The 7,414-nt window shown below is 47.8% G+C and overlaps 1 protein-coding gene across 3 annotated transcripts in view; it reads left to right on the top strand.

Moving 5' to 3' along the window:
- The window catches only part of LOC117580255 (nephrin), a 58,847-nt gene that overhangs the window by 1,866 nt on the left and 49,567 nt on the right, over nucleotides 1-7,414 (top strand). The gene's annotated exons all lie outside the window — the stretch shown is intronic.

Here is a 7,414-nt window from a genome sequence, read left to right as displayed (position 1 = left end):
GTGGGCGGGGGGGGGGCGGGGGGGGGGGGGGGGGGGGGGGGCGGGCGGCGGGTCCACCAGAATTGGAAGCTAATTAATAATTATACCTACAGCATGCCGAGCCAGAACCGGACACACACACGTACACCGCACTAGACCAGCAGCAGTTGCCCCAGCAGCGAACAACTTCCGCTGCAATCAAACGCATTAAACGTCGAACAGGTTGAAACGGGTTGCCATTGGGCATGGGGCGGGCAATCGGTTTGCTTCTTGTTCGCATGTCGAGAGCTTCCGCCCCTCAATCCAGAAAAGCCACACACACAAAACATCCAGAGACAAAATCCGAAACGAAACCAACAATCGAACATAATTTTCGACAAAATATTTTGATGACTACGCCCACAGTTTGGCGTTTTTTTTTTTGTCTTTTCTCAATATTTTGTGGGCGTGTAACGCCCATCATTAAATGCCTCATTGAGAGGAGGCAGATCAAAGCAGGGAGGGGGCAGAGGAGGGTAAAGCTTCTAGACCAATTAATTGAAGGGAAAAGCACCTGCTGGTAAGCCCATTCCTGGTTGGGGGATGGCAGCAAACAAAAACAAAAACAACAACAAGTAAATCAAAATCAGAAAACGGAAGTCCATCTATCTGTGTGTGTGTGTGTGTGTGTGGGGAAAAAGGGAAAAGGAAAAGCATGTATTTGTCAGCACAAAATAATCAAGGATCATAATATGTCAACAGACAGACAGGCCGGTGGCAGTGGCAGTGTCAGCGAGTCACAGGCTGAGTCGTAGGCAGAATCCGAGGAGGAGCATAGGGCCAACAACAACAAAAACAAACAAACAAGCACAAGGACACCCCCCAAACGCACAAAAGTTGCGTATGTCAAAGCGTAGAAATGTGTGCCACCAGAGCAACAGCAACAGCAAACGGCAACAACAGCCAGCCAGCCAGCAGCAAACTGAAGCCAAAGCTAAGGCAGCCAGCAGCAGCAGCAGGAAAAGTGTAGGACAAACATTCCGTAATAGATATGAGGGGGTGACGGGGTGGCAAGAGTCGTCGCGAGTTGTCGTTTTTGTCTCTGACAGTTGGGCAAATGTGCTGAAGTGCATTGACAATACCACGAAGCAAGTACAGCGCTTGACCAAACCCAAAACCAATAGCAAAAAAGAATCAACCGAAGGGCATGGTAGGGTCGGGGGAATGCTTTGCCACTTGAGGCGCACAACCAGAGAAAGAGCACTGCTTTGGCTGCTCCATTGTAAGGGGCGGCCAAAGTGTTAGGCACACACAATGGAGCAACGAGAGAGAGAGAGAGGGAGAGTGCGGGCTGGCAGCATATCTCAATAGATAATCTTGCCCCACACACACACACACTCGAGCACCAGGGGCCCACAATCTGCAGGCAGCATCTTCAAGGCTCTCTCTCTCTCGCTCTCTCTCTGTCTCTGTCTCTGTGTGTGCCACAGTCGGACTGCAAGTGACTTTCTGTGCAGCGGCTGTCATTCTCTGGCTGGCAAAAGTTAATTGCGGACCCAGAGAGTGCCAGCCAGAAAGCGAATCTTTTGAAAGATTGCTCGGCAGCTCAGCCCTCCCTGGTCCGGTGGCCACTGTCTGTTTCCGTAGCTGCTTAGTGTGGGCAGCGAAAACTGAACAAAAAACAGCTAAAAGAAACGCCCATGTTTGGCCAACACTGCCTTGCAGCAGCTACCACTTGTCGATGGCTTAACGAGAGCCAAAAACAGAAACAAAGCCAAAGCCAAAGCCAAAGCCAAAACTAAAGCCACAGCCAGCGGCTGCGACAGTTTATAATTTTGTGAGCGAAACCCCCCCCCGCGCAGTCCCCTCAGGCCATGCGACGCCCCTGCGGCACCTTGAGACGATGGTCGCAACCAGTTTGGTAGCGACTGAAAAGCGACAGCCACAGCCACCACCCACACCGATCCACACAGGCCACAAGTGGAAGCAGAGTCTCAAGAGCAGAGGGGGGGACGGGTACGCGGGCAGCGTGGGCCTAAATGACGTAATTATAACTCAAATATCTAAAACTGTGGCACCAATTCGACCAAAGGGCACTCAGTATTTATTTTGTAATGCTCCTAAAAAAAAGGAAATTGAATTTAGCTGAGAGATTAATTTATCTAAATTTAATTTGCACTTTGCTGATACAATTAGAAGTTGATTCAAGTTAGAGTTTCTAGCTGCTGCTGCACTACAATTTAGTTTTGAATATTTCGAAATTCAAGAATAAATTGTGTAAATTCTGCTGACAGCCCGGGCTCATGTTGATGCACTTGAAACGTTTCATTTTCGCTGCTCTGATACAAAGAACTTTCCTTTGTTTAACTGCATTCACGTTCCAAGTGCATTTACTCGTGTGTCCCGAAATAGACAGAAGCTGCAGGGGCCGAAGGAATCAACGAGAAAACATACTCGGAAAACTGACAACTGAGACTGAATGTTGTTTAGCATAGGCCATAAAAATAAACATCTGTTTATAAATACAGATCGCCAGCATGTGGCAAAAGGTGCAGCCGAGCTGTGGCAGGGGCACTTGTCAAACAGTTGCACTTGAAGTCGCCACACCCCGCCAGTCGCTGGATCGGCGACAAGACCCTCCCGCTGCGTCCGCAGCGCATCGTATCGTAGCATGTGGTAATTGGTAGCATGCCACATAGATTTATTATTAGGGTTTCAACATCACCATTAGATGGCCCCTTGCTATGGTTCAGCGCCCGCACATACAAAGGGCTACCCACCAGAAGCAAAGTATGTGAAAAGTATGATATTTGTGTGCGCCCTTCAAGAGTTGCAAAAGGCAGGGCGGGCGGGCCCAAACTATTTTACGCCGAGAATGAATTTTCAATTATCAGGATATCTATTGTATGGCAAGTGGAGAGAAAGAGGGATCCGGCAGTGGCAGGATATTAGCAATGTGCAGCCTGGCGTGCTTCCTACGCAGAATATCCACAGACCAGACCAGACCAGACCAGACCCCCCCCAGAAGAAGGATACGATGGATGCCACATACATAGATGATTGCTGCCTTCCCTTCCTGCTGCCAACAACCCCGCTGATGACTGACTTTGATGGGTTTGCTACGATATTGATGCGAATTGATTTGGTTAGTCAGATGTTGGACAGTTGTGGAGAGCAACTGCGATGCCCGCCCTCCTGCTAGACAGCAGACAGGAGGCAGCAGGCAGTTCAATGAATACATAAAAATGGGGCAAATCAAGCAAGATGCCAAATGAGGCTCGTCATAGACATGGCGATAGAAGGACTGAAGCCTGACGGACGGAGACAGAGAGGTTGGTTGGCACTTTTGCGTTTTTAGAGGGAAATCAATTTAATGGCCCTCGGTCCTGCTGCTGCTCTGCGGCTCACTTGAGGCTCCTTGCGGTTCAGTTGAGTAATTGAAAAGCCATTTCAAGGTGAGACCCAGGAGGACCCACTCACAGACGAGAGACGTCTTCATCGCTCTCCCTCTGGCTGCTCTGGCTGCTCTGGCTGCTAATTTAAATTTATGAATTTTAGAAAAACATCTCAATGTCGAGAGGATAGCTATATGTATCAATATATAGTATATTTGTATAGGCAGACACACAACCAGAGGCAGAGGAGCATCGCCGCTGGGTGCGTCCTTCCACGCACTTTCACTTTTCTTGAGTGTTTAATCAAGTGTGAATAATTGCATCATTCTGCCTCAAAGAGACTCGATTTCCTTTGTGTTTGTGCGCCAGCATTGTGTCTGTGTGGCTGATGCCGATATGTGGGCCAACCGAGAATGGAAATGGATGGCTGGGTGGCAGGGATGCTAGTCTCCACCTCAGAGACAGTTTCGTTTACAGCAAATCAAATTCAAAGAAAGTTTCGATGAATTCCCACTTCGGTAAGCGGCAAGTGGCTTCATTGTGGGCCTGTGAAAAGGACTTGCATATTTTAGGCTTGTGTTGATACAACGATATTGAAAAATGAATATTTGATCGGGCAAATGTTTATATTTACGAGCATGCTGAGGAGTAGTGCAGGCTTTGTGCGGCATGCATCATTTATGCGGCACTTAATTGAAGTGTGCGCCTGGCAGCTGCAGCAGCAGCAGCAGCAGCAGCAGCCCAAATGCTCGCCAAAATTCCCTTTCAAGGCGCGTGTTCAACCGATTGGATTCCGCTGTAGCTGCAGCTCGCGTGGCAGTGGCAACAGCTTCGACAGCTGCAACCTCTGCAACTGTCGCATCAGAGCCTGTATCTGCATATGTGTTTGTGTGTTTGTGTGTGTTGTGTGTGGCTGATGACTTCTTGGCTTTAACGTGTGAACCGTTCGCGGTCGGACAATGTCCACTGCACGCTTCAGTAATCTCCCGTCTTGTCCGAGTCACTTGCACACCTTTCGGCTTTGGCCATGGATGGGAATGGTGATGGGTGATGGGATTGGGGCACATACAATGTCTGTGTGTGTGTGTGTGTTTGTGGGGGGGCGGACTGTTGTCCAGTTGCCCAGTTGTCCGGTTGACGTGTGGTTCCGCTTCGACAATTCTTTGCCGTGTGAGTGTGTGGAAATCTGTGACGCGGCATTTGGCTTGGGAAAACTTTAACTTTAACGACTTTGCTTCATTTAATTGCAACAGAGAGCAACAGCCGTTCTCCCTTGCAACATTTTATTTTGCTGGGAACCAGCAAACGCTCTGCACTCCCACCCCCCAGCCCCCCATTGCTGTATCAAGTTGCATAGGCAGACATGCCTCATTGGTTGCAGTCTGAACCTGGACAGGCCTCAACGCATTGTCATTCGCTTGCGCAAACATTATTTCATGAGCGAGAAAGCATTTGGCATTCCGCATGCCCCCAGGCCATGAGAGTCTCTCCAGCATCCTCCAGTCCACAGTCTGGGGTAACTTAACCCTTATCCAACCAGCAGCATCGCACATCGCATTGATGGCTCCTTCTGGAAGGGTACCTTCCCATACCCCCTGGCTGTGTGTGTGTACTTTGGTCGAACAATACCCACTGCCAATGCGAATGCAAATAAAGTTGAAGCTGGGATATGTGTGGCATGAGTGTGCCCCGCCACGTGCACACTTTTGCAGCTCAAACGGCAATTAAGCCAAACAATAAGCTGACAAACACTGAATGACAATGCCAAAGAGCAAGAGCAGGCAGCAGCAGCTTCAAAGCGTTTAATTAACGAAAAATAATCAGCCCATAATCACATGAAAACATGGCATATAAAAACATTTTCGCTGCCTCTAAGCACCAACTGAAGAAACGAAAACCAACGAAAAATAAACTCAAACTAAGACCGTGGTTCAGCTGTTCAGATTTTAAAATGGAATAAAATATATTTCAACTATCTTCTTCCCATTACAATTACTTGATTATTTATTTGGCAACTCAGCTCAAGGGCAACTCAATCTCTGGATTAGTTCAATTCAACTCCAATAATGATGAAAGAATATTCAGCATTTTCCCTCAACACTTTCTTTCGGGTCCAATATGAAATTCTGCAGTCTCTGGCTCTCTCGACTGTTGCCACAAAAAGGGGAAGAAAACGTACCCATAATTTTATTGAATACTTGCAATAAAATATAGAATTTATTTTCATTTTATTTCTGCTTCTGTTTCTGTTTCTGTTTCAAGTATCGATGCTCGGGCAAACTGCATTTTCAAGTTGAATGCAACTTTCTGCAACCTCACCCACACTCGTTTATCTCTGGTCATAACTTTTGTGAGTTTCTCTCTCCACTCTGTGTGTGCGTGTAATGAAGCAACTGTCGCATATTCGGACTCCAAGTCCGACTTCAGAGATACTTCCTATCTGAGCACAACCAAAAAATGTTACACAAGAAGAAAATTCGTATGAATATGCGGGAGGGGTGGAGCGATTGTGGCTGCTGGCAGTTCTCTCCTCTGTGAATGTCAGATGCGGGAAAGTCGAATGGGAAAAGCCGGATTTTTGAGTGTCCAATTCTGGGGACAGTGCTCAAAGAGATACCATTCGAGTGGCCGGATATTTGCTGCATCAGCGTATAGGAATTTTTGGTTTATGTCCCAGCCCAGGCCACTGCTTGGCCAGGACAGTCCAGGTCTGAGAGGACGAACCCACCTCAAGGCTGAACGACATCCATTCTCGTATTAGCCATTTACGGGCTCTGGTCTGGCCGGAATGTGACCGCTTTCAGGGTGTGTGTGCTGCTGTAGGGCGAGGTGGGGGGCTTTCAAATATGAAATTTATTCAAGTCACTCTGGTTTAATGTTTGGAAATGGACAGCAAATAACTTTCGAGAGCGTTTACAATAACAACACGGCAAGGGAATTGTCTATGTGTGTCCTACCCCCCGCCCTACCATCGTTATCCCTTGCCACTATTTCATAATGATGAAGATGATGATGATGACGATGATGCTGATGGTTTCCTTAACCATTTTGTTGGCCCTTTAGGCCAGTGATGGGTGGGATATGAATGCGTTGGCCACCCACCTATGTAACTACCTACATAAGAATGCCTTCCAATTACCTCCATCCAATCGGGGTCCCCACATTCCGACAGAAGGAATCCTTTCCTTTCCTTTCCTCTTCTATCCTTGCCTTTCCCCTTTTTGTGTCTGTGCCATTTTCGCTTCAATTTCGATTTTTACTGAAATGATTTTTTAAAGATAATATTAGGAAAAACCCATCAAAGTAAAAGAAAATCCTGCCAAGCCATTCCCTGCCATTCACCTCCACCCCCGCTTCCGTGGCAGCCTCAGCCTTTGCCCCCCACTTCCAATTATCCATTTTCCAATATCTAAACCCACTTGGGCCTTGAAGCCTGCAGCCTTTGGAGGAGACAGTGGCGCATAAATTGATTGGATGATGTCGCTTTTTATGTCGTTTGTGCTCATCCCCTTCCCCTTCCAAACCACCCAACCACCCATCCACCCTCTCCCCGCGCGACATTACATCCCCCACCGCTGGTTGGCTTTTCCTTGAGACTCTGTGAATTTCATAAGTTGATGCGATGCGTAGCATGTGTTATAAATAAATCAAGCATTCTGGGTGGCAATCTCTTAGAGGTTCGATGCCACCAGCACCAGCACCCCCGATACTGCTCCTCCACTGCCATTGCTTGTTTGGTTTTGGGGTTTGCTCTGCTCTGGAATTGTCATTTAATTCAAATGGTGCTTAGAATTGATTGGAGCACTGGTTCGTTTCCTGGGTAACCAAGCAGTAGGCACGGGGCCTGGGGATGGTCACTCCTAAACAGTGTGCGAAAGTGTAATGTAGTGTTGGACAGGGCAGAAAGAGTCTCTGACTGCTCTGTGGTGTTGGGCACTCTTGGGACAGTGGGAAGATGCACGAAAATATGAACTCGAGGGCGGTGAGAAGCTCTCGGGTGAGACTGGCTGCCTATTAAGTAAATTACATTGCAACATGCGTCCAACGCATGTGTGTGGAGG

Source organism: Drosophila guanche, unplaced genomic scaffold, assembly GCF_900245975.1.
Source record: "Drosophila guanche unplaced genomic scaffold, DGUA_6, whole genome shotgun sequence".
NCBI lineage: Eukaryota > Metazoa > Arthropoda > Insecta > Diptera > Drosophilidae > Drosophila > Drosophila guanche.
Note: the sequence above shows the minus strand (reverse complement) of the source record. Positions and strands in the feature narration are given on the sequence as shown.